General features: G+C 41.5%; 1 protein-coding gene and 1 pseudogene across 6 annotated transcripts in view; one reads left to right on the top strand and one right to left on the bottom strand.

The window, feature by feature from the left end:
* PHACTR2 (phosphatase and actin regulator 2) overlaps nt 1–27,997 on the top strand; it is a 297,859-nt gene that overhangs the window by 109,756 nt on the left and 160,106 nt on the right. The window lies entirely within an intron of this gene.
* On the bottom strand, nt 642–27,110 carry LOC109563566 (ribosome production factor 1 pseudogene; annotated as a pseudogene).

The following is a 27,997-nucleotide window of genomic DNA, read 5'->3' on the forward strand; positions in this document are numbered from 1 at the left end:
TTGTTTCATAAATTCAAGATAGGCCTATTCCTCACAGTCCTGTAGTACCCCCTCAGTCCTTTATAAATGGAATTTTCTTCTACTTCTACCCATTTCCCAGGGCTTATGGACCCATTCATATTCTCCATATGTAGAATCAAAGGTTCCTTTCTGAAGAGATCCTAATTTTAAGGTAAAATGTGGTGCAAGTTCCTGAATTCCCACTTTCCTTTCTCTCTTGAATATGAATCTGTGACATCTGAAGAATACATAATCCTGTTGATTGTGGAGTGTGGCAACCTGCCTTCCAATAAATTGAGGATTAAGGGGAAAGAGAGATACAAACATCTATCCAATAGAATGACCTAGCTGTGTTGCTAAAATTGTTCAAAATTATTTCAGGTGTGTGTACTGTTGGGTCTTTGCCTCTTCTCTTAATTTCTTTAACTTCCCTGGTGGCTCAGACGGTAAAGAGTCTGCCTATAGTGCGGGAGACCTGGGTTCAATCCCTGGGTTGGGAACATCCCCTGGAGAAGGAAATGGCAACCCACTCCAGTACCCTTGCCTGGAAAATCCCATGGACAGAGGAGTCTGATAGGCAATAGTCCATGGGGTCGAAAAGAGTCGGACACGACTGAGCGGCTCCACTCTGTTTAATTTCTTTATGCAGATGAACACTGCTTAAACTGAGCAACTGAGCCGTTTTGCAGCTGACTCAGAATTAATCCATTTGGTATTTTATGATCTTTATTAATAACAATCAGGTCTGTGAAATCTCTTGAGATGGCACTGTGAAATAATTTTTTCAGAGCCAGTGCTCTTCTGTAATAAGCATGTGAGTTTGGTATAACTGCAGAGAAATGGTCATAGAGTTGTACTGTTCTCCCATGAGATCAACCTGATGTAGTGATGAGAATCTTGGGAGAAGTTTGTCTATTGAAGTAAGAAGCAAATTCGTCTGTAGCTTCGTCATAAACAACCTCATCATCATTAGGATATATATGACATTTTCATCATACATTTCACTGGTTGTCCATGGTCTTGGGTACGGGCTTATTACTGAGAGCCTCTCTCTCTGAGTTTTTCTTAACTGCCAACTTTTTCTTCCGCTGCTGCTATTTCTACCAAACGTTAAGTGTCACCATTGTTTGTTCTTAATTTCTGAAATGCTGAAGCCTGGAGGAAAGGCAACCGTCTTCAGTGGTTGGACCCTACTTTCCGTCATCCCATCCTCTGCCACTGCAGTCTCTTGAGTTTCTGCAGTGGTGGCTTTGCGCTTCAGGCCTTTCTTTCTGCTCAAAAACCACTTTTGATGTTGAACGTTCTGTGGGTTTTGACAAAAGTGTAGTAGTAGTACACAGAATAATTTCACTGCCCTGAAAATCCTCTACACTCTGTGTAGCAGTCCTTCCCACCCCTCTATAGCCCCTGGCAACCACTAATCTTTTTACTGTCTCCATAGTTTTGCACTTTCCATAATGTCCTGTAGTTTGAATCATACAAACTACTACTTTTCAAATTAACTTTTTTAAACTTTGTTTCCTTCATGTCTTCTCATGGCTTGATAGCTTATTTCTTATTTATTTTTAGCACTGAATGATATTCCATTGTCTGGATGTACCACAGTTTATTTATCCTTCACCTACTGAAGGGATAGGTTGCTTCCGAGTTTTGGCAATTATGAATGAAGCTGCTGTAAACTACCCAGGTACAGAGTTTTGTATGGATGTAAGTTTTCAGTTCATTTAGGGAAATACCTGGAAGCATGATTGCTGGATCATATAGTACAAGTATGTTTGTTTCGATATGAAATTTCCACACTGTCTTCCAAAATGGCGATACCACTTTGTATTCCCACCAGCAATGAATGTGAGTTCCTGTTATTCCTCATCTTTATCAGCCTTTGGCATGGTGGCCGTTCTAATAGATGTGTGTCATTGCTGTTCAGTAGCTAAGTTATGTCTGAATCTTTGCGACCCTGTGGGCTGCAACATGCCAGGCTTCCATGTCCTTCACCATCTCCTGGAGTTTGCTCAAACTCATGTTCATTGTGTCAGTGATGCCATCCAACCATCTCATCCTCTGTCGTCCTTCTCCTCCTGCCCTCAGTCTTTCCCAGCATCAGGGTATCTTATTCTTGCTTTAATTTGCATCTCCTGAATGACATATGATGCTGGGCATCTTTTCATATGCTTACTGGCCATCTATATATTTTCTATGGAGAGGTGTCTGTTCAGATCTTTTGCCATTTAAAAATTTGGTTATTTTATTTTTGAGTTTTTAGTTCTTTATTTATTTTAAATAACAGTCCTTTATCAGATGTGTCTTTTGCAAATGTTTTCCAGGCTGAGGCTTGAATTCTCATTCTCTTGACATTCTCTTAAAAAATGGTTTTAATTTTAATGAAGTCTTATCGACTGCCTTTTGTGGATCTTATCTTTGCTATATCTAAAAAATCATCGCCTTACTCAAGGTCATATAGGTGTCTCTCCTTTGTTATCTTTAGGAGCTTTATAGTTTTGTGTTTTACATTTAGATCCAGGATCCATTTTGAGTTAATTTTTATGAGGGCTCTAAGATCTATGTCTAGATTAACTTTTTTTTTTTGCATACAAATGTCCAGTTGTTCTTTTTTTAAATGAATTTGTAAAATATAGGTTTAAGATTGTAGTAGAAGTTTATTTGGCCACCTGATGCAAAAAACCAACTCATTGGAAAAGACCCTGATGCTGGGAAAGATTGAAGGCAAAAGGAGAAGAGGGCAGCAGAGGATGATATGGTTAGATAGCAACACTGACTCAATGGACATGAATTTGAGCAAACTCTAGGAGATAGTGGAGGACAGAGGAGCCTGGTGTACTGCAGTTCACAGGGATCACAAAGAGTTGGATACGACTTAGCACCTGAACAAGAAGATTTATGTGAATTAGAGAGGTGGCTCCTAGTCACCAGAGTGATGCTGGATGCTCTCTGTGTAGACTGACCCAGAAGTAAAAGATTCTCTCTAGAAAAATAATAAATCACTCATTTAATGAAAAAAAAAAAAGATTGAAGTAGAAACAGTCTTGGTTTAGAAGCAAATATTTTACATATCAAGGTGGTGTCATGAAATGACTCTGAAAATTACATTCATTCTATTTTTAGAAAACAATAAAATGCAAATGTGTCTACAGACCTCATTTTTACTGTACTCAAATGGGTCTTTCTGGCAGTGGGCTGCCTGGTGGCTCAGACGGTAAAGAATCTGTTTGCAATGCAGGAGACCTGGGTTTGATCCCTGGGTTGGGAAGATCCTCTGGAGAAGGAAATGGTACCACACTTGGGGCTTCCCTGGTGGCTCAGAGGGTAAAGGGTCTGCCTGCAATGCGGGAGACCCGGGTGCAATCTCTGGGTTGGGAAGAACCCCTGGAGAAGGAAATGACAACCCACTCTAGTGTTCTTGCCTAAAGAACACCCATGGACAGAGGAGCCTGGCGGGCTACAGTCCATGAAGTTACAAAGAGTCGGCTACGACCGAGCGACTAATGCTAATGAGTCTTTACTGGGAGAGTAAAATAATGTCATATAGAAAATGACCTAGAAAATTTTAGGTTCCAAGTCCCATTTTTACCTTATTCTGTGTGGTAATTTTAGGGAAAGTATTTCTTTTTTTCATTGCAGATAGCCTAACAATAACAATATAATTATTGAATTGCAACCCTTTGCAAGGAAGGTCTTAATATAGTGGAGGACACATAGAAAGTTGTGGAAAGTTGCTGCCTATTATTGAATTAAAATCGTTTTCAGGGAAGGTTCTGATGTATCATATATCCTAAACTCTCTTCCAGAAAGTTGTAGCCTAAGAATGTGCTATTCTCTTCAAAGACTGTAATTAAACATATATATTTTCCTGCTGTCTGATCTTGCCAGAATGGGAACACTGAGTCCTGATCATTCAGTGAGAGAGCAGTTTTGCTGCAAATGAAATTTGCACTTTTCCTTTTTGGTATGTAGTATCTTAAATATTTGAAGCTGATATTTATATACTTAGAGGCTATTGAAGAAAAGCTGGTCTGATTTTTACACTGAGGTCTCAGGGCCAGCTGTGACTCATGCTACTGATCAGTTTGTGTTCATTGTGTGCTAAGTGTTCACAACAAAGGAGTCTGGTGATGGCGAGGTTGAGTCAGTAAGATGATTTATCTCTTGTCTATTCCATTGGAGAATGAGCCTTGGATTCATGCCAAGATGATAAAAGCCAGCAGCATCTATGTTCTAAGGTGTCAGGCTGATGACTGCACAGCTGGGCATGTACAGAGTGCTTCAGGCAAACCCTGGGTGATTTGCATGCCACAAATATTTGTTCATTGGATCTGGCCGGCGGAAGAAACAGGAATTGCAGCAGATATCAAACATGGTCTTGTCCCCATGGGATCTCATTGCCACAAATTGACGGCTCTTCACCAATTTAAAAATCAGCACCAGTATTTAAGAAGTTTTTTCATTATTTTAGGAAGAACAAGCTAATTTAGATAATCCTAGGAATTGAAGTAATTTCTATGCACAGAACATTTACCTACTATAAGAAAATGAAACCTTTTTTAGATTCACTACTAGCATTAGAATGGCCTTATGAATTTAAACGTATGACGTTTATCTTCTCTATCTTCTTCCTATTTGCAGCGAGCAGGTGTTATCTCACTTACAGTGTATCTTTTCTTTTTTTTAGCTCAAATTGGATTGTACTTTTTATCATATATCAATAATTTCTAATTTAGTAGGATCTTTTGGCTATCCATCTATGTTGATATGTATGAATATTTTAAATGCTGTTCCATTATTTGGACACACCCAGATATATTTAACTAGTCCACCTTTCTTGGGGGCATTTAGGATGTTTCTTTGTGTGTGTGTATTCCATTACAAAAATGCCATACAAAGCACACATATTCAGAAATCTTCGTTCACTTAAATATGTTTATAGGACAAGAGAAGAAAAAATAAAGAGCCTAGGAAACGTAGTGTGTGCTCTGTCACTGAGTCGTGTCTGACTCTTTGTGAACCCACAAACTGTAGCCCGCCAGGCTCCTCTGTCCATGGGATTTCCCAGGCAAGAATACTGGAGTGGGTTGGCATTTCCTCCTCCAGGGGATCTTCCCCACCCAGGGATCGAACCCATGTCTCCTCGCATTAGCAGGTGTATTCTTTACCACTGAGCCACCTGGAAGCTCCCAGGAAACATAGTTATGATATTTAGATTTTCTTGGGCTGGCCGTCTATCTGTTTCTAATCCTCAATATATTCTCAGTGGTAAATGTTTCCTAGATAGTATTTGTTTTCTATGCTGCAAAACAAATGAACACAAAGTTAGCAACTTTAAGCAACACACATTGTCTCACAGTTTTTATGCATTAAGAGTCCATGCACGCCTTAGCTGGGCCCTCCCCAAGGCTGCAGTCAAGGTGACAGGTGGGTGGGTTTACATCTGACAGCTCCAGTGGAGAAAGGTCTGCTCCCAAGTTCACTCATGTTGTTGGCAGAAATAAGTTCTTTGTTGCTCTAGGACTCATGGCAGCTTGCTTCTTCAAAGTCAGCAAGACTCTAAAGCAAGTCTGCTATCAAGGCAGGAGTCATACAAACCTCACATAACCACAGGAGAACCAGTCTGTCACCTCTGCCATATATGATCACATGGTCATGCGAGCAGCATCTCATCTTGCAGCACATCTTTGCCATGTTATGTTGATTAGAAGCAAGTCCCTGGCCTCACCCACCCTTGAGGGGATTACACCAAGGTGTGAGTCAAAAAAGAGAATTATTATCTTGAATTCACACTTTGTTTTATGTTCATGTAGATTGCCCAATTTTACTTTTGCAATCTAAGTAATATTTGGCCCCTTCAAAATGAATCAAATTGTTCTGAGGGAAAAGTCTTTGAGTTTTGGGGTGATAAACCTGAATCATTGTAAGAGAGGTGATTAAGCCTCCATCAGATGATAGATAGAGAATCCAGCATGAGTAAAGATAGAGATGATTCAAGCAATATGATTGACAGGCTTGATTTAATTGATCAAATAGATCTATGCAAATTCCTCTTCAGCCCACACACAACATATACAAATATTGGTTGTTTACTAAATCACAAAAGAAATTTTAAGAACTTTAGAGGATTGATTTGATGCAGAAAACATGCTTCACCACAGTGCAATTAAATTCAGAGTAGATACGGCTGCCATAAAGACAATAAAGACAAGTGTGTCATGAGTCCTAGCCTGAATGAATGATACTTGTTATTAGTATCTTTGCCTTACTCCATTGATTGTCATTTTATACTTGTCTCTATGGTGCTGTAATGGAGAAGGCAATGGCACCCCACTCCAGTACTCTTGCCTGGAAAATCCCATGGATGGAGGAGCCTGGAAGGCTGCAGTCCATGGGGTCGCTGAGGGTCGGACACGACTGAATGACTTCACTTTCACTTTTCACTTTCATGCATTGGAGAAGGAAATGGCAACCCACTCCAGTGTTATTGCCTGGAGAATCCCAGGGACAGGGGAGCTTGGTGGGCTGCCGTCTATGGGGTCGCACAGAGTCGGACACGACTGAAGCGACTTAGCAGCATGGTGCTGTAAATACCATGGGAAGGACTTCTAACATAGATTTGTTGGGTCAGGAACTCTTCCTGGAAAAGTAACTCGGACTGAAACCCAAAGTATGGACACATGAGCAAAGTCAACCTGGAGACTCAGAGTGCAACAGAATAAAATAATATCCTCAGGCAAAAACCCTGAGGAGAAAGAGTGAGGAGCAACTTGCTGTCTGGGGTAAAGTGCAGAGATGGAAGAGAGACGAGCCTAAAGATGAGGCCGGAAGCTAAAGCAGATTTAACAGAACTCATACTTCTAATATACAAATATAGCACTACTTAATTTGAAAATCACTGCAGATGATGATTGCAACCATGAAATTAAAAGACGCTTACTCCTTGGAAGGAAAGTTATGACCAATCTAGACAGCATATTAAAAAGCAGAGACATTACTTTGTCAACAAAGGTCTGTCTAGTCAAGGCTATGGGTTTTCCAGTAGTCATGTGTGGATGTGAGAGTTGGAGAGTGAAAGCTGAGTGCTGAAGAATTGATGCTTTTGAACTGTGGTGTTGGAGAAGACTCTTGAATGTCCCTTGGACTGCAAGGAGATCCAACCAGTCCATCCTAAAGGAGATCAGTCCTGGGTGTTCACTGGAAGGACTGATGTTGAAGCTGAAACTCCAATACTTTGGCCACCTGATGAGAAGAGCTGACTGATTTGAAAAGACCCTGATGCTGGGAAAGATTGAGGGCAGGAGGAGAAGGAGACAACAGAGGATGAGATGGTTGGATGGTATCACCGACTCAATGGACATGGGTTTGGGTAGACTCCAGGAGTTGTTGATGGACAGGGAGGCCTGGCGTGCTGAGGTTCATGGGGTTGCAAAGAGTTGGACACAACTGAACGATTGAACTAAACTGAACTGAATTTGAAAAATATTAAAGATATTATTAAAATACAAACAGCATTCTTGGACAGTTGTGCAGTGAGTTAAAAGGTGCCCACCCCCAAAGATATGTCCACATCCCAACCCCAAGAACCCGTGAATATGAGTTTATTTGGAAAAAGGGTCATTGCAGATTTAATTAAGTTAAGGATCTTGAGATGAGATCCTCCGAGATTACCCAGTGGGCCCTAAATCCAGTGATAAACGTCCTTATGAGAAACAGAAAAAGGGAAGATGTGTGTGTGTGTGTGTGTTTGTGTGTGTGTGTGTGTTAAGTCACTTCAGTTGTGTCCGACTCTGTGCAACCCTATTGATTGTAGCCCATCAGGTTCCTCTGTCCATGGGATTCTCCAGGCAAGAATACTGGCATGGATTGCCATGCCCTCCTCCAAGGGATCTTCTACCCAGGGATGGAACCCACATCTCCTGCATTGGCAGGTGGATTCTTTACCACTAGTGCCACCTGGAAAGCCTAGAAGGGGAGATAAAGACACATATATGAGAAGGCCTGTGAAGACAGAGGCAGAGGTTAGAATTATGGGCCACGTACCAAGGAATGCCTGGAGCCAGAAGCTGGAAGAGCCCTGGAATGATGTTCCCCCAGAACCTTCGGAAGGAGCACTGCCCTGCCAACACCGTGATGTTGGGCTTCTCGCCTCCAGAACTGTGAGAGAATAAATTTCTGCTATTTATGTTACCAAGTTTGTGATCATTTGCTATAACAACCACAGGAAACTAATACAAGTTGCATAGATGAAATTTAGTTGTTTTCTTCTTGCAATGCCAAAGAAGGCTTAGATCTTTATGTGGATGACTAAGTAATAGTGTTTTTCCCACTCCTTTGTGGTCAAAGCTACCTAGAGGCAAAAGCTACCTACGTTACATTACATTACAGATGACATGGGGTCAGGGAAACTGTATCATTGTTCTGATTGTTAGGAGACCCTTGATTCAGAATGACCTTTCTATTTCATATACAGTATCTCCAAATTCTTGGTGAGGTCAGATACACTGGCATTGTACTGGTTCAGTTGCACAATAAACAGTATTTCAATCAAGGCCCTATTACTTTTAAGCAGTCTTATTAGGGACCAGTTTTTAATTGTCTGAATTAAAAATAGGCTTGCTTTTGGAATTACTCAGAGAACCTTAAAAAAAAAAAAAGAAAGGATCAGTTGGCCAGAGCAATGAAGAGCTATGTTAACACAAGTGAATAACGTTTATGAGTAAAACAAACATTTCATTTGAGTCAAGGGTTTGAACCGTCTTATCTTCACAGCTCTCATTAGACCTGGCAATCCAGGGTTCTGGTTTGGGCATGTTGTCTGTGTTATGCATTGACTTGTGTCCCTCCAAAGTCCATATAGGTTGAGATCCTAAGCCCGTCTCAGAATTGGGTCCTTACAGATGTAATTAGTTAAGATGAGATCATTAGGGTAGGCCTTAATCTGATATAACTGATGTTCTTTAGAAAAGGGGAAAATTGGACACGGAGAAAGCCACAGGGACAAACAGCATATAAAGATGGAGAGAGAGACCAAGCGATGTTTCTACAAGCTAAAACGTGCCAGCAAATCACCAAAGGCAAATGGAGGACCCGAGACAGATTCTTTCTCAGGACCCCTTTTCCTTGGGCTTCCAGCCTCCAGAACTGTGAGACAATAAATTTATGCTGTTTAAGCTGCCCAGCTTGTGGTACTTGGTGATACAGCAGCCCTAGCGGGTTAGTACAGTTTGCTTCCTATTAATTTGCTTGAGAATTGTGTGTGAGCACCAAGACAACTCATGAAAATAGGAAGAAAAAGACTCAATTTGTATTATAGTTCAGGTGACTTCATCCTAAATTACTTTATAATTAATTATATAAATATATATTATATTAACATATTGTATTGCACACATAATAATTAATGCATCATTATTTTACAGACATATCATCCTTAAGCAATTTATATAAATTTCTGCTTAAACAGGTCTTTTTTTAGGGTAAAATGTTGTACAAATAATCTACCCACTGACTCATTGAGTGGTTTCGGAGTTGTATTGGAATAGATATAATCTCAAACCAAATCTAACTTTACTTCTATTTGGAGAATATTTTAATGGCCCAATTCAGAAATATTTTAAAAAACCAATAGATAGTGTCATATTGTGAACAGGTTATTTATGAAAATTGGTTAATTTGTAGCTCAAAAATAATTAACATTTGGGTTTAGCTCAGTTTGGAATTCATTAAATTTTGGTAACATTTTTTGTGTATGGAGTCAAGTTATTGATCATAAAAGTATTCTATCAACTGATCATGACAATGGGTTATAATGAATTATTTCATTTATCTATGGATATTGAGCCAGGATAATGTACCTAACAGTAAACTTTGAAATTTAGTTCCACAAAGCAGTGCTATCCCTGGAGTAAAATAGAGGCAGAAGTATAAAACTCACTATGTACGTGGCTCATAAACGTTCAGGTCTAGATAATGACATTTAATTTTCACCTTTGCTTGCCATTTAAAATCAGACCTCTAGGCATTTTTAATCTAGCTCTTTAGAATGTTAAATGTTTTATTTGAAATGCATATTTAGTTTATAAGTAGCAATTTAGTGTTCTGTTTCCATGATGCATTGATATTAAATAAAGCCCTGGAAAGAAGTAATTTATTACAACCTGTTTCTCCTTTGTACAAGTCCCTATATGGACTTGATGTTGCTTGCTGGATATCAAAAGAGATTAGAGGCAGCATGATTTCAGATGAAAGAATAAGCATGTGCCTCTCCTAGGATTTTCCATTAAAAATTTTTTTTGTCTCATTAAAGAAAAGTAACAACAGAATTCTAAATAAAACACAATTTTAAAGAGCTAAGTAATGTTCCTTAAATGTTTAATAACTGATATTTCAAGCTATTAAACATTTATATGTTTTCCGTTGTACTGAAAGTAAAAGTCAACTTACTTGTTGAAGAATACCTAAAATACACTGAAATTTTACACCCTAGTACAATTATCAGTCTGTATTATTATGATATATTTACACCCAAATGGCTTTTCATGACATGTACTTGAGCTCTTTTAGGACTTAGTTTTCATAATAGAAGATATGGGTTGTTTATTTAAAGTTAGAATCAGCGATAGAGGGTATGTTTGTAATTGTATGCTTTAGGTCCAGTCTGTATGGGTGCTCAGTTGCTCAGTCGTGTCTGACTTTTTGTGACCCCATGGACTGTAGCCTCCCAGGCTCATCTGTCCATGAATTTTCCAGACAAGAATACTGGAGTGGCTTGCCGGCTCCTACTCCAGGGGATCTTCCCAACCCAGAGATCGAAGCAGTGTCTCTTTTGTCTCCCGCACTGGCAGGCAGATTCTTTACCACCAGCGCCACCTGGGAAGTTCTTTAGGTCTGATATCCCCAACTTCAAGGTGTGAATATAATGAAAGATTTTGCAGATTTGTTTTACTTCGGGGGTAAATTCCTCACAGGAAGGAAAAACTTCAGGTGGATATATTAAGAATGATTGTGTTGGCGTTTATAATTCTCCATCTTTCCCATTGTTTGAGAATATAGATATCTGAGCTATAAGATAATTTTTGGTTTATGGTAATGTCTTTGAAATCAATAGAAAACAAATGCATATTAGTAAGTAGAGTTTGGCATTATTAATTAACAATTTGGAGGAGACTGCATATATCTTACCTCATACAATACACAAAAATAAATTACAGGTGAAATAAAGATTTACATGTGAAAAGTAAAGTGAAAGTCATCAGTCGTGTCCAACTCTTTGTGACCTCATGGACTATACAGTCCATGGAATTCTCCAGGCCAGAATACTGGAGTAGGTAGCATTTCCCTTCTCCACAGGATCTTTGCAACCCAGAGATCAAACCCAAGTCTCCTGCATTGCAGGTGGGTTCTTTAACAGTTGAGCCACAAGGGAAGCCCAAGAATACTGGAGTGGGTAGCCTATCCCTTCTCTAGCGGATCTTCCCAACCCAGTGAAAAGTAGAAGTACTAGAAGAAAATATGACAAAACTGTGTTACATACCATTAGAGTATGAAAGCCATTCCTTAATACAGCACTAATATCAGAAAACATAAAAGAAATGATTGGAAGGTTTGAGTACCTATAAATGTAAACCAATGCTCCGTACGAAAATATAAATTTTTAAAAACTGGGAGAAATATTTATACAGGGGTAACCATGTCAGAAACAATGGCATGAATACTTTAAAAACCTTTTTATATTAAAATGTATATTCTCCTACAAACATATGGATACCAGGGAGGAAGGAGGGTAGGATGAATTGAGAGATTGGAATTGACATATATACACAATTGATACTATGTATAGAATATATAACTAATAAGAACCTATTGTATGGCACTGAAACATGTACAATATCATACGTGAAATGAGTCGCCAGTCCAGGTTTGATGCAGGATGCTCAGGGCTGGTGCACTGGGATGACCCAGAGGGATGGTATGGGGAGGGAGGTGGGAGGAGGGTTCAGGATGGGGAACACGTGTACACCCGTGGCAGATTCATGTTGATGTAGGGCACAGCCAATACAAAACTGTAAAGTAATTAGCCTCCAATTAAAATAAATAAATTTATATTTAAAAAAAAAAGAAAAAGGAGGTCTGAGCTAACATCCCACTACCCAGTGGTTCAGACTTTCCATTATGTAAAACCAATAAGCCCCACTGTTGTTGCATTTTCTGCTGGATGTCTCCCTAACTGATGTAATTTTACTGTTTCTTAAGGCTGGCCCAAGAGCGTGAAAACACGAGCAAAAAATAAAATTTCACAGCACATAAAAAAAAAAGAACCTATTGTGTAGCACAAGAAAACTCTCCTCAGTGCTCTGTGGTGACCTGAATGGGAAAGAAATCCAACAAAGAGGAGATATATGTATACGTATAGCTGATTCACTTTGCTGTACAGTAGAAATTAACACAGCATTGTAAAGCAACTATACTCCAATAAAAATTAATTTAAAAATAAAAACAAAAAATAAATAAAACATATGTTCTCTAGTCCTTTAACAGGTATTTAAATAATCTCCTGATATGTCTGAAGTCATAGGCTAGGAGATACAGATTAGACTCAGGTGGGTCCTTCAAATGGCCCCAAATCTAGAGTTTCATTTCCATTGTTAGTATCTGTCCATAAATGGTTATGTTTAAATTATAAAACTATATCCCACTTTAAAACCTCTAAATAGAGTCAGTTTTATCTAACATTAATGTCATAATGACTTTTTAAGATAACTAAATTAAGTAACTTCCAAGTATCTGTGATATAATGACTAACAGACCTCTAGGACCTAATTGCCTTTATTTGACAGACATATACAAACACAAATACCTGTTTGTTAATGTAATATGGTCACTTCTTAGACATAACTTTATCCTTCCAATACAACTGAAAACGTGTCCCACTTTGCATGATTGAACCACAGCCCCCTTTTCTGTGTTCATGGAACAAATAGAGAAGATAGACATCTGCTTTTCTTGAACTGTCAAGAAGGGTACATGCACTCTGACCTCACCTTTAAATTTAACCAAGTATATAGATGGACTTGAGGCTGCTCAAAATGCTTCTCAAGGAATTTCCCCCAAGCACTAATATCTGAATAGCCTGAAAAAATATGCAAGAAAAACCTTCATCTCCCCTGACATGAAGTTATGCTCAGCATGCTAACTATAAGGCCAGGGCTTAGTTTCAGAACAACAAAGAACAACATTTTCCCATTCTTTGTGATGTTTCTGCTAAAATAACAGTCTTAACGATTCTTCTTCTTCTTCTCTATAGTCAACATTTCTTAAGTGCCTACAGTGGGGTGAGACTTGCTTCTAAAGATTTAAGCATGTGTTTTGAGCAAGGCTTTACCATTCTGTCAACAGTAACTTTTTTTTAAAGCATGCTGTCAACAGTTACATTTTCTTAAAGGACTAAAGGGAACAAAACAAAATATTCTAGGTCTCTATTAAAACGTAAAGCATTCTGTGGTGACCAGTTGCTACTGACCTCTGCTGATAACTGGAAATATTACAACATGCTTGCTCCTTGGAAGAAAGGCTATGGCAAACCTAGACAACATATTAAAAAGCAGAGACATTACTTTGCTGACAAAGGTCCATCTAGTCAAAGCTGTGGTTTTTCCAGTAGTCATGTATAGATGTGAGAGTTGGACCATAAAGAAGGCTGAGCGCCGAAGAATCGATGCTTTTGAACTATAGTGTTGGAGAAGACTCTTGAGAATCCCTTGGACTGCCAGAAGATCAAACCAGTCCATCCTAAAGGAAATCAGTCCTGAATATTCATTGGAAGGACTGATGTTGAAGCTGAAACTCCAATACTTTGGCCACCTGATACAAAGAACTGACTCATTGGAAAAGACCCTGATGCTGGGAAAGGTTGAAGTCAGGAGAACGGGATGACAGGAGATGAGATGGTTGGACGGCATCACCAACTCAATGGACATGAGTTCAAGGAAGCTCTAGGAGTTGGTAATGGACCAGAAAGCCTGGCATGCTGCAGTCCATGGGGTCACAAAAAGTCAGACACGACTGAGCGACTGAACTGAACTGAAATGATTGAGCCACTACTAAGTGATACCTGTTGCATTAAGGACTTCACATAATTTTGATGTAATTTTGATATTACCTCCATTTTGCAGGAGAGAAACCAAGATTCAGAGAGGTTAACAAACTTGCTGAGTTCTCATAGCAAGATCCAAACCCAGAACAACCTGGCTTTAAACACTATTCTTAACCAATGATCTACTTTCCTCTCAAAATTCCTGCAGTAGAGGGGAACAATTTAACACGTGTCTGTTCATTCACACCGATAGTGTGCTAGGCCCTCGGTTAGTCTCTAAGGATACAATGGTGAAGACAGGCTAGGTCCCTGCCTTTGTAAGCTTGCATTTGTTTGAAATGTATAAATACCTGATAATAGTTAAGTGGTGGCTCAGTCGGTAAAGAGTCTGCCCACAATGTGGGAAACCAGGGTTCAATATCTGGGTTTGGAAGATCTCCTGGTGAGGGGAATGACCACCCACTTCAGGATTCTTGCTTGGAGAATTCCATGGACAGATGAGCCTGGTAGGCTACAGTCCATGGGGTCACAAAGAGTCGGACACAACTGAGTGACTAACACTTTCACTTTATGGGAGGAAAAGAAAGGAAAATAGACAGACCTTATGAGAGGGACAACTTTCTATAGAGGCAGAGAAGCCTCCTGGAGAATTGTTGGCTTGCGGGAGAACTTGGATGAAGTGAGGATGAAGGATGGATGAAGTCATGCAGATATTTGGCGAGAGGAGCATGTGTCAAGGAAGGAACATCGAGGTCCTGAAGTGGGAACACGCTTGTGTTTGAGGAAAATAAGGACTGCCAGTGTGGCTGGAGAGGGGAGAGTGAAGGAAAGGATGAGTGGAAATGAGGACACAGAGCCAACCAGGAGGCTTTGTAGCCCGTGGTAAGAGTTTACTTTTTTTTTTTTTTTTCTTTTACATATGCAGTAGGATCCCACTGAAGGGTTGGGCATAGTGGAGAGACTGGGTCTCCATAACCCTGGCTTTTGGAGGACATGCTGTCAAGCAACTATAGAGAAAATATGAAGGGCAGTTAAGACGTTGCCCTCATCCCCCAGAGAGAGATAAGGGCTGAGATGCAGCATCAGCAGTCGAAAGACTGGAGAGTGGTTGCATTTGGTGTCTATTTTGAGAATCCAGGGGATTTACTGTCTAGCTGGGGATATGAATAAAACTCACAACAGACCAATTGAACAATAAAGACAGTGTTCTGTTAAGAACTGCACTGTAGGGACTTCCCTGGTAGTCCAGGGGTTAAGACTCTGTGTTTCCACTGCAGGTTTGATTCCTGGTTGGGGAACTAAAATCACACATGCTGCAGGTAGGACCAAAGGGGAACAAAAAGAGAGAACTGTGTTGTTAGCTGCAAATTCTTCCAGTATCTCCAGTATATCCTTGGAGAAGGCGAGATCTGGTCACAGTGGTGGGTGTTTTGAGATAGGGGAAGGTTGTTATAGCCCATTTGCATTTCCTTGGAGAGCTAATTTGGACTGTGAAGAAAGCTGAGCACCAAAGATTTGATGCTTTTGAGCTGTGGTGTTGGAGAAGACTCTTGAGTGTCCCTTGGACTGCAAGGAGTTCCAACCAGTCCATTCTGAAGGAGATCAGTCCTGATGCTGAAGGTGAAACTCCAGTACTTTGGCCACCTGATGCGAAGAACTAGCTCATTGGAAAAGACCATGGTTCTGGGAAAGATTGAAGGCGGGAGGAGAAGGGGATGCCAGAGGATGAGATAGTTGGATGGCATCACCAACTCGATGGACATGATTTTGAGTAAGCTCTGGGAGTTGGTGATGGTCAGGGAAGCCTGGCATGCTGCAGTCCATGGGGTTGCAAAGAGTCAGACACGACTGAGTGACTGAACTGAACTGATGCTGCCCCAAGCAGAGACAGGTATGGGAGGGAGGCTGGGAGGGGTTGGCAAGCTGGTTCCTTATCTGGGAGGGCAAGGGTGGATCCTGGGGCTGGGCTCGCAGGGTGGCTTGGGTGGTCTGCCCACTCCCTTGATGGTGCTGTGAGCAGAGTGCACATCCCGCTTGTGCCTCCACTCCTCAGAAGCGGCAGTTGGGTTTTTGGTCTTTTTATAACTTATTGTTCATAATGTGCCCCAATTGTGCACATATAGAGTTATTTTTAGTCTCTTACATCTTCTTTGTATTTTGTCGCCTTGAGATGTTTGTCCAGGTGCAAGCGCTGGTCCCAGGCCCCAGGTTTCAGGTCCCAGCCTATGTCCGTGAGGGTGGTAGCCTGAGGTAGAAGGAGTGAAGAACGGGTGGGTTTTTCCAGGCTCTAAGGCATTCATTCTCTACCTGACGCCTGTGGGCACAGTGGAAGGGGCAAGCCAGCTCTCAGTCTGCTGAGGCGGGTGGACGGGGGCGCCTTTCTTTCCCGCAAAGGCTTCTTCTTCCCAGAAGTGTGTGTGTGTGTGTGCGTGTCGGCTCAATGAAGCCGACAGATCTTGCGTCCCTCGTGGTTTCCTGTGCCCTACCAACCACAATCCAAAGTCAGCAGCTTTTCCTTCCTCTTTTCCTTTCTTTTTGTATGTTTTTTTATAAACACTGACATTCAAGCTCAAAGGCTAAGGAGGATATGGAACAAGCCTGAACCAGAGAAAATCTAAGAGGTGCACAAACGAAGTTTTTTGCCTTGATTTTAAAGTGTTGGTAGGCTTTGTAGATTCTCATTCATACTTAAAGAAGGGTATATGTGTGTGTTTTCAGGGCCAAGAGTTTGCTAGAGAACTCTAGGATGTTTGACCAAAAAGGAGAGAAAGCCATTACCTAACGCACTCGTGTCTTGAAGAGTGTTTTTTCCCTTCCCATTTAAAAAAATTGAAATATAAGTGATCTACAGTACTGGGTTAGTTCTAGATACACATCATATTGACTTAACATTTCTATATATTACAAAATGATCACCAATGAAATGAATTTTTTAAGTACAGATGAGTTTTGGGGGTCTTTGTCATTAAATGTGAAATCCTCAATAAAAAATATTTTAGCTTCTTCCAAGAAAACGAAACTTCACCCAACTGCATCAGATTCCAACCTTGAGCTAAACAAGGGTGCTTGAGCACCTGCTTCTTTTCGTGTGTCTGCTTGATTGTTTTAGCTGAAGGGCTTTTCAGCCAGCATTTCTCAAATGAAAAATCTCTTCCGAGTGATTCATTTGTCCCTGTGAGATGTGAGAATTACCTGTAGATATCGTGAATACACATATGTGCTTGGCTTTTGCTTCTCTGTTACATAGGTTCCTTCTGAACTGGGTCAGTTTTCAGGTCTTATTACAAAGCTCAGAGTTTTGGGAACCTGACCGTGGGGCTAATTCCTGTTGATGAAAGTGAGCAGCCCTCAGAATTCCTGAATAACCTGTGAGGTAGACAGAACTGAGAGTGATTTTATCCGAAGCAGTGACATTGCACACCCAGGAGCTGAAATGAGGCTGAACACCCACCTGGAGCTAAGCCTTGGCTGTCACACCTGGACTGTTTGCTCTTGGTAGACGGGGTGGGTGTGTGTGGGGGTGTGTGTGTGAGATAATAATTCATAGCATCTGAAATTCAGTTGATTTTTGGCAGCCACGCTCAACAGGATAATTCATGAGCCCGGTGCAGGCAGGGCCCCAGCCCCATCCCGGGAACATCCCTGTTATTTCCGGCAGGCTTTAGGCCGGAAGTTCCTGGCAGACAATAGAAAAGCACCAGGTGTTCCCAGCAGCAGCCCCCTCCTCCTCCCTTAAACACTGCGTTTGGCGGGTTTCCCAAAAGAGGAGAGGTGCACTTGGTTGCACGTGCGTGGTTGCACGTGGTGTCTGTCACCTCGCTGCCGCAGCATTTGTCCTGGACACCTCTGCAACCGGCTGTCTCTGAGGCATCCTGTGCGATTATGCTTTGACCCTTTGGGACAAGGCCAGTCACGGGGCACGCCAGGAAGCTGACTTGTGCTTAGAAACCAGGCTGCTTTGAGGTTTCACTCTGGATTTTGGAAAAGCTGTTAAAGTGAGTTGGTCTTTCCACTTCGTGTAATGAATGCTGGATTCTCAAGTGGCTCAGCGGTAAAGAAACTGCCCGCCAATGCAGGAGACGCGGGTTTGATCCCTGGGTCGGGAAGATCCCCTGGAGAAGGGAATGGCACCTACTCCAGTATTCTTGCCTGGAGAATCCCATGGACAGAGGAGCCTGGCGGGCTACAGTCCATGAGTCATGCTATGCAATGCTAAGTCACTTCAGTCATGTCCGACTCTGTGAGACCCCATAGACAGCAGCCCACCAGGCTCCCCCGTCCCTGGGATTCTCCAGGGAAGAACACTGGAGTAGGTTGCCATTTCCTTCTCCAATGCATGAAAGTGAAAAGTGAAAGTGAAGTTGCTCACTCGTGTCCTACTCTTAGCGAACCCATGGATTTCAGCCTAACAGGCTCCTCTGTCCATGGGATTTTCCAGGCAAGAGTACTGGAGTGGGGTGCCATTGCCTTCTCCAACAGTCCATGAGTCATACAATCCGCTAAGTCAGACACAACGAAGTCTGCTCTGACTCCTCTCTGTGATTTTCACCTTCTTACTTGGAATGAGACAATGGATTGCTTTTCCACTGCTGCTGCTAAACTTCTTACCTTAATAGACTGTGGAAACATGAAGCTAAAATCTTCGAACTGTTTCTTATAGGGCTTCTATAAGGACTAGCAGTTTACTACTGACCTGAAAGAATGAACAAGCTTTCCACATGCCAAGTTTATTTGTGGAGAAGTAGTTTATATATGCAATAAATGGGAGAATATTGAGAGTCTTATGCTTCCCAGGTGCCTCAGTGGTAAAGAATCTGCCTGCAGTGCAGGAAACTCGGAGAGCCATGTTCGATCACTGGGCTGGGAAGATCCCCTGGAGAAGGAAGTGGTATTCTTGCCTGAGAAATCCCATGGACAGAGGAGCCTGGTGGGCTACAGTCCATGCGGTTGCAAAAGAGTTGGACATGACTTAGCAACTAAATAACAACAATTGAGAGTCTGGAAATAAACTCTCACATTTATGGAAAATTGGTTTTTCAACAAGGATAAATTGACTGTCAAGATACTTCAATGGAGAAAAGAACTGTCTTTTCAGTAAATGGTACCAAGGAAACTAGATATCCACATACCAAAGAATCAAGTAGGAACTCAATCTCACATCATATTTAAAAATATTAACTCAAAATTGACTGAAGATCTGAATGTAAAAGCTAAAACTATAACACTATTAAAAGAAAACATAGATATAAATCTTTATGATCTTGGATGAGGCAATAATTTCCTAAATATGATACCAGAGGTATCTTGGCTCCTTGGTGGTCCAGTGGCTAAGACTCTGAGCTCCTGATGCAGTGTTCCCAGGTTTGATCCCCAGTCAGGGAACCAGATTCCACAAGCTACAACTAAAAAAAAAGAAAAATGATACCAGACTCAAAAGAAAAAATAGATAACTTGGACATCATCAAACTAAAAGCTTTTGTGCTTCAAAGGATATGTTGAAGAAAATGTCTGTCAATTCCTCAAAGAATTAATCATAGAGTTATAATATGACCAGCAGTTTCACACCTAGGTGTATGCACAAAAAAATGAAAATATGTTTCACAAAAACTTGTCCATGAATTTCCTAGCAGCATTATTCATAGTAACCCCACAGTGGAAACAATGCAGATATCCATGCAACAAATAAATGGATAAAAGCATACAGTATCTATACACAATGGAGTATGATTTGGCAATAAAAAGAAATGAAATACTGATATGTGCTACAACACAGATGGCCCTTGAAAACATTGTACTTTGTTAAAGAAGGCCACATGTTGTGTTCCATTTATATGAAGTTCAGAATAGGCAAATTCCTAGAGACAGAAAGTGCCTATAGTGGGTGCCTGGGGCTAGGGAATGGTGAGGAAGTGGGGAATGATGCTAGCAAGGTATAGAGTTTCTTGGGGTGATGAAAATTTCTAAAATTGATTGTAATGACAGTCACATAACTCTGTGAATAATAAAACCATTTAATCATAGACTTTAATGAATGACTTGTATGCTATGAGAATTACATCTCAATTAAGATGTTATAGGGACTTCCTGGTGGTCCAGTGGTTAAGACTCCACCCTCCCAATGCAAGGGGCACCGGTTTGATCCCTGATTGGGGAACTAAGATCCCACAGGCTGCCTGGCATGGCCAAAAAAAAAAAAAAAAAAGATGTTATAATAAAGCAACCATAGAAAATAGATGGGAAGAGATTGTTGTTGTTATTTAGTCGCAAAGTCGTGTCCGACTCTTGCGACCCCGTGGACTGTAGCCCACCAGGCTCCTCTGTCATGGGATTCTCCAGGCAAGAATACTGGAGTGGGTTGCCACTTCCTACTCCTCCCCTGGGATCTTTCTGACCCAGGGATTGCAGCCAGGTTTCCTGCACTGCAGGCGGATTCTTTACCTCTGAGCCACCAGGGAAGCCCACATACATGAGGTAACATTGTCATCTGTCCTCAGTGTTATTACAATATTTTTTGAACATATTCCTTACATAGGGTGTTACAGCCCCATGACTTACATAAATACCTAGACGTTTGAACGGCTTAATCCTCTTCACCTATTTTACCTGGCACCACTCTGCCCTTGCTTCTGGCAACAACCACGCATTTGTTCTTCATATCCATGAATCTGTTTTCATTGTTTTTTGTTTTTGTTTCTTATATTCCGCATATAAATAGATCATGCAATATTTGTCTATGTCTGACTTCTTTCACCTAGCCTAATATCATCTAGATCCATCCATGTTGTTGCAAATGGCTAGAGTTTTCTTTATAATAAATCTGAGTGTAATAATTGGCTGAGTAATATTCCAGGTTGTGCGTGCGCGCGCGCGCGTGTGTGTGTGTGTGTGTGTGTGTGTGTGTGTATGTGGTGTAGAGATTAGCTGATGCCAACCTTTTCCAAAGTGGCTCATACCTATGACACTCTAGTCAGCATGGAACAAAAGTCTGCTATTTCCACATCCTCAACGCTTGATATTGACCAAATTTTAACTTTTTATCTTTCTGATGGGTGTGAAAAAAAAATAGATGGATAGAGAGGATGGACTGTTATTAATTGTAGTTTTCCTCTAATTTTCATTCTCCTCTCTTGGCCTTCATCTGCTTTTCCAGATGTTTCTTAGAAAGAAGCAATGATTTATAACTCATAGTGGAAACCATAGGGTTTGTGAGAAAAAGCTAGAGATAAAGACGATTGCATACAGTGTGTACTTTTAAGATTTCCTTTTTGTTCATGTTTCCGACTTAATTCTTAACTTTGCACCTATTACCACATACTAGCTCTTCTCTTCTCTTGCACAGAGATGGAAGAGCTTTGGAATCTTTAATAAAAATCTCAGTTTTTTGGTCAAATCTGTCTCCCGAGAATCAAATATAGTTTACTTTTCACCAAACATGCCTTCAACAAATTGCCATGTGAGAGGGAGAGGAAAGCAGAGAGCAAACAGATGTGCTCTTTCCCCTACTTTATGGCAAACATTATCTCTGTCAAAATCAAAGAAGAGTCCTTTATTCCACCAGCTAAACTTCTTATCCTAAGCTGGGGAACTGTTACCAAGTAAGGAACATCAATGGAGGGAAGAGAAAAATCACAGGATAAAATACATTTTTAGGTGTTCTTCTCTAAGCCGAGCTGCGGAGGGGAGCATTGGTACAGAGCACGGGGCACGGTTGCCTGATGGGATACACCCTGGGAGGTCAGCCTACTCTTGCCTAGACCTAGGCAACTGACTTTAGCAACTCGGTTGTCTCCTGTGAGCCTAAGCTCCCTTTGTTGTTGAACTGAGGGATCTCAAGTCTTTCTAGATCTAAAAATCTAGATTTTATGCTTTCATAATTTGATCTAGAATTCTTTGAATGGTCAATACTAAATGAGCATGTGTTGGGTGATCATTCGTGTCTCACTCTTTACAACACCGTGGACTGTATCCCTCCAGATTCTTCTGTCCATGGAATTTCCCAGGCAAGAATACTGGAGTGGGTTGCTATTTCCTACTCCAAGGGATCTTCCTGACCCAAGGATCGAACCTGTGTCCCTTGTGTTGCCTGCCTTGGCAGGGGGATTCTTTACCACTGTGCCACTCGGGAAGCCTGCTGCATGAGCGTAGTGAAAGTGGAGTGAAGTCGCTCAGTCGTGTCCGACTCTTTGCTACCCCGTGGACGGTAGCCTACCAGGTTCCACTGTCCACAAGATTTTCTAGGCAAGAATACTGGAGTGGGCTGCCACTTCCTTCTCCAGGGGATCTTCCCAACCCAGGGATCGAACCCGGGTCTCCTGCATTGCAGACGGATGCTTTACCATATGAGCCACCAGAGCATACAGGTAGATAAATCTATAGTTGAATGAATACTGTACCCAATACTTGGAGTAATGAGTAAATGTCATAAAAGAAGCAATCTCATGACTTTTCTGAGGCCTCTGGAGCTGTAACTGATTAGCATAGCATTTTTTAAACTTTTTATTTTATATTTGAGTACAGCCAATTAACAGTGTTGTGATAGTTTCAGGTGGAGAGCAAAGGGACTCAGCCATACATATGCATGTATCCATTAGCATGGCATTTTAAGTTAAGGTCTCAAAAAGAAAGAGCAAGTCTGTTAGTTTCAGTCAGTTCAGTTCAGTCGCTCAGTCATGTCTGACTCTTTGCAACCCCATGAATTGCAGCATGCTAGGCCTCCCTGTCCATCACCAACTCCCGGAGTTCACTCAGACTCATGTCCATCGAGTCAGTGATGCCATCCAGCCATCTCATCCTCTGTCGTCCCCTTCTCCTCCTGTCCCCAATCCCTCCCAGCATCAGAGTCTTTTCCGATGAGTCAACTCTTCGCATGAGGCGGCCAAAGTACTGGAGTTTCAGCTTCAGCCTCATTCCTTCCAAAGAAATCCCAGGGCTGATCTCCTTGCAGTCCAAGGGACTCTCAAGAGTCTTCTCCAACTTAGTTTGGTGACCCACAAAAAGATGAGCACAACAGACATTGATTTCCACACTTAGTTTGTAAAGCTGACTGCTGCTGCTGCTGCTGCTGCTGCTGCTGCTGTTGCTAAGTCGATTCGGTCATGTCCGACTCTGTGCGACCCCATAGACGGCAGCCCACTAGGCTCCCCCGTCCCTGGGATTCTCCAGGCAAGAACACTGGAGTGGGTTGCCATTTCCTTCTCCAGTGCATGAAAGTGAAAAGTGAAAGGGAAGTCAGTCGCTCAGTTGTGCCCGACTCTTAGCAACTCCATGGACTGCAGCCTACCAGGCTCCTCTGTCCATGGGATTTTCCAGGCAAGAGTACTGGAGTGGGTTGCCATTGCCTTCTCTAAAGCTAACTACCAGGTTCCAAATGAATAGAGGCTCAGTTGGCCATCGTGAAACTTTAAAATATATCCAGTGTTGACTGATAAGTTCTATTTGAACCAAATTTGATATGGTTACTTTTCTTTTCTGCCTGGGGTATAATTTATATACAGTGAAATGCATAGATTTTAAGAGAACAATTCAGTGAGTTTTGACAATTGCATACATACTTATATGCAACCTACACCCCTATTAAGATACAGAATATTCCCAACCCCACAAAAGATCCCTCATGGCCCCTCCCCGTCAGTCCCTACCCAAAGACAAAAACGGTTCTAATTTCTTTCTCCCTCTATCAGTTTTTCCAGTCCTAGAACTCTATCAGTGGACTCATACAACATATACCCTTTTGTGTCTGTCTTCTTTCACTCAGTAAATTGGTTTTGAGGGTCATCTATTGAGCTGGGTTTATCAGTAGTTTCTCACAGGTTGGATTCCCTGGAAAGAGACAATGATTAGCATGCAGGGCATTTATTAAGGAGGCCTCTTGGGATCTAAGGCTTTGGAAGGGAGGGAAAGAAACAGGATTGAGCAGAGAGGGGAGTGAAACTTCTGACAGCACTGCCACCAGCTCTGGCTGGGTCCCCTGGGGAGCTCTCGGTGTCAGCTGCCACGGGGAGAATTCTCGCCTGCCAGTGGGAGCTCTGGAGCTGTATGGCCTGTCAGAGTAATTTCAAGTTGCCCCCACTCCCATGTTAATCTGGCCTTGGCAGGGGCTGCTTCTCCAGGAAGAGATTGGTAAGGCTATTTGTTTCAGCCAAGAAAATATGCCCCTTCCCCAGGGGGGCTGACTGCTGAGGGCTGTCTTTCAGCAACAGCCCTAGCAGATGGAGAAGTAAGTCCTTCAATTCTGAGGGGAGTGGGCAGCACAGTGCTTTATGACTGAGTAGTATTCCACCAAAATGGACACACCAAATTATATTCATTCACTCCTGCTTCTGGTGATGGACAGTTGATCTGTTCCAACTTGGGGGTTATTATGAAGAAAGCTGCTATGGGCATTCTCAACAGTCTTTTTATGGATATATGTTTTCATTTGTGTTGGATAAATGCCTAGAAGTAGAACTTCTGTCTGATAGGATAGGTGCATGTTTAACATTATAGAAAATGCAAGGCCAGGTTTCCAAATTCCAAATTGTCATTTTATACTCCTACCACCAATGTATGAAAATCCCAGTTGTTATATATTCTTGCCAGCACTTGGTATGGTCGATCTTTTTAAATACATACAGAAAAAACTCGAAAAGTATCCTGATCACTTAGATGGAAATACCAGAAGGGATTTCTGCTTGAATTAGTCTAGACTAGACAGATTCTGAATTTATGATATACAGCAAGCACAATTTCATATATGTTTGTACAGCAAAAATCACATTTAACTTGCTGACTTCAAGCCCTTTGTTGTCTTGGTGATGTACTGCCATATCCAAATTTATTTCAAAATTAGTTTAAATTTTTGTGGTTCAGATTAAACTAAATGTGCACTTGAAGCTTAACCTGTAGTTGAACCTCCTTAGAGGTAAGGTTTCGCTCTGTTTTTTCCCAGGGGATGCAACTGATTTATTTTTCTTGATGTTTACTTCTTTCTATTTAAAAAAATATTCATTTATTTAAATTTTATTTATTTTTGACCGTGTTGGGTCTTCGTTGCTGTGTGGGCTTTCTCTCTAGTTGCGGAGAGCAGGGGCTATTCTCCAGTTGTGATGTTCAGGCTTCTCGTTGCGCTGGCTTCTTTTCCGGAGCACAGGCTCTAAGGCGTGCAGGCTTCGTAGCTGTGGATCAGGAACTCCAGAGTGCAGGCTCTGTAGTTGTGGTGCACAGGCTTAGTTGCCCTGTGGCATGTGGGTACTTCCCAGACAAGGGATCGAACTCATGTCTGCTGCATTGCAAGGCAGATTCTTAGCCACTGAGCCATCAGGGAAGCCCATGTTTACTTCTTTTTGTTTATCATTTATTTGGCCACCCTGGCTCTTTGTTGGGTCATGTGCGATCTTTGCTGCAGCATGCCAGCTTTCAGCTGTGGCAAGTGGGATCTAGTTCCCTGACCTGGGATTGGATCTGGGTCCCCTGCACTGGGAGTGCAGAGTTTTACCTGCTGGACCATGAAGAAAGTTCTTGGTAAGGTTCTCCTATACTAGAAAATGAATTATAGTATTCAGATTCTTTTTCCTAACAGCTTCCTTCAACAAAGTATATTTAGATATTATGACTTAATAGCTAAGTTTTACTGATCAGATACTATATGCAAGACAAGGCCATGTTCTAATCTCTTCACATGTGTTACACCACTTAATCCTTACACTTGATTCGGAAGTCAAGTGTATTATTATTATTATCTATTATTATTACCCCCATTTTTACCAATCCTTACACTTGATTCGGAAGTCAAGTGTATTATTATTATCATCTATTATTATTACCCCCATTTTTACCAAGGAAAAAAGGATAGGGAAAGATGGACCTGCTTCATTCAACAAATATTGATTGATTGCCACCAACTTGCAAAGAGATAAGGTGTTTAAAAAAAATCTTTTCCTTGTGGAGCTTACATTCCAATAGTAGGAAACAGATCGATAGATAGGAAATATGAGCAGTTTTACTCTACTTGGGCTTTCAGTCCATGTCTTCTATTTGGGATAGTAATGAGAAAGATAGAGTGTTAGGATGTACACTACCTACAGTGCACTCTGTTATTAAACTACTCTACATTACGTGACACAATAGGCATTGACAACTGAGTGTCTCAGAGTTGCAGATATGGGTCCAGATAATTGTTTGAGAGTTGAGAATGGATCACAGGTCACACTCTTTGGAACCTGAACTCATCCTTTGGGCTCTGACTGATTTAAGTGACCTCAAAGAATTGCTTCTGCAATTGAGAGATGCTTGGGAGGGGTGGGCAGTTTGGCTATGCCAGTATAATATTTTTGAATGAAATATGATCTCGGTTCATAAATGCTACATATTTTGCTATACAAGCTACATGTCTCCCCAGCTATTGTCTGTAGTCTTACTTTTCTGGCTCTGGCCCTCTCTGAAGTCATCAGAGGGGAGAGTGTAAGCTTAACCACTTGGCTCTCTTCCTCTGCTGCCTCTCCTTCCTATTCCAGGCTACATTTCTCCCTCAAAGCTGATGAAACTTCATCTACCCTACTTCTTCCAGTCCTCCATTTGGACTGAGTAGATCTTCTTTTTAAGTAAGCCATGTTCCCACCTGTGTTTGTTACGTATTGCTGGAGAACAATGCTACCACAAACGGAGCAGCTTAAAACAACATATGTTGTATCTCTGTTGCTATGTGTCAGCAGTTAGGGCACAGCTTCGTGGAGTCCTTTGCTTAGAGTCTCGGCATGTCACAAAGGTGCAATCAGGGTCTCAGCCGGGAGCTGTGATCTCACTAAGGCTTCACTGGGGAAGGCTATATTCCCAGGCTCACGTGGCTGCTGGCAGCATTCCATTCCCTGCAGAATGCCAGAGCGGGGGGCCTCAATTTCTTGCTGGCCGTCAGCCGGAGGTTGCCCTCTGCTCCTTGCCTCATGGCCCCCTCCAGGTGGTGATTCACAGGTGCTTCTTCAAAGCCAGGAAGAGCATGAGTATCTTCCAGCAAGACAGGTGTTTCAATCTTACACAACATAATCACACATGCAATACACACACACACACACACACACACACACACACACTCACACTCACACTCACACTCACATACATCATCCCCAGAGTCGATTGGTTGAAAGAAAGTCACAGATCCATCTGCCCTCAAGAGAAGGGACTTCCATGACAGTGTGACTATCAGCGGGCCACCTTAGCCTTTCTACTGCATCCTCAATATTAAGAAACACTTCTTGTGTTACTTCAGTCAAACGTTTTTTCTCTGCAAAAGCAGAGTAAGCTAGACATCTCCATCCAGTTTGTTCATCTGTATACAATGATCTGTAAGTTAATGAACATTCCTGTTTGGTTTTAGCACTGCTATATCTCAACCAAATACTGAATTTTTAATAAGACATAGGCCTGTAATCTCAGATGAGAAACTGAACAAAGCTTTAAGTAGGGCTCTTGAAAACATAATGTATGTATTTAGTAGATGCATTTTAATGTAATTATGACAATATTCTGATTCTGTGTTTTCTGAATCGCTGAACCAGAAACCCTAAGTGATCCTCTGTAAATGGTATTCTACTGACACTATTGCTTATTGCTGGACCTGACAGGAAGCCCACTGTTATGAGTCCCCAGTTTTCTTTTTGTGTTTCTCCTGGCAGCCATAGATCTAAATGGTGCATTGATGCAGATCAGATTCATTCATTCATTCATTTGCATATAAAGTACATACTTCCTGAGCACTTACCCATGTTCTGGCCCTGTGCTGATGTTATAATGGTAAACCAGACATGGCCTCCAGGTGACATTCAGTTCAGTGCAAGAGACAGATGAGGAGACAGCCTTGAAGTAAATACCATGAGGGCAGGTTGCTATGGAAATACACAGATTTAGGTCCCAGAGGATTTGACATCTAAG

Source organism: Bos indicus, chromosome 9 (assembly GCF_029378745.1).
Source record: "Bos indicus isolate NIAB-ARS_2022 breed Sahiwal x Tharparkar chromosome 9, NIAB-ARS_B.indTharparkar_mat_pri_1.0, whole genome shotgun sequence".
NCBI lineage: Eukaryota > Metazoa > Chordata > Mammalia > Artiodactyla > Bovidae > Bos > Bos indicus.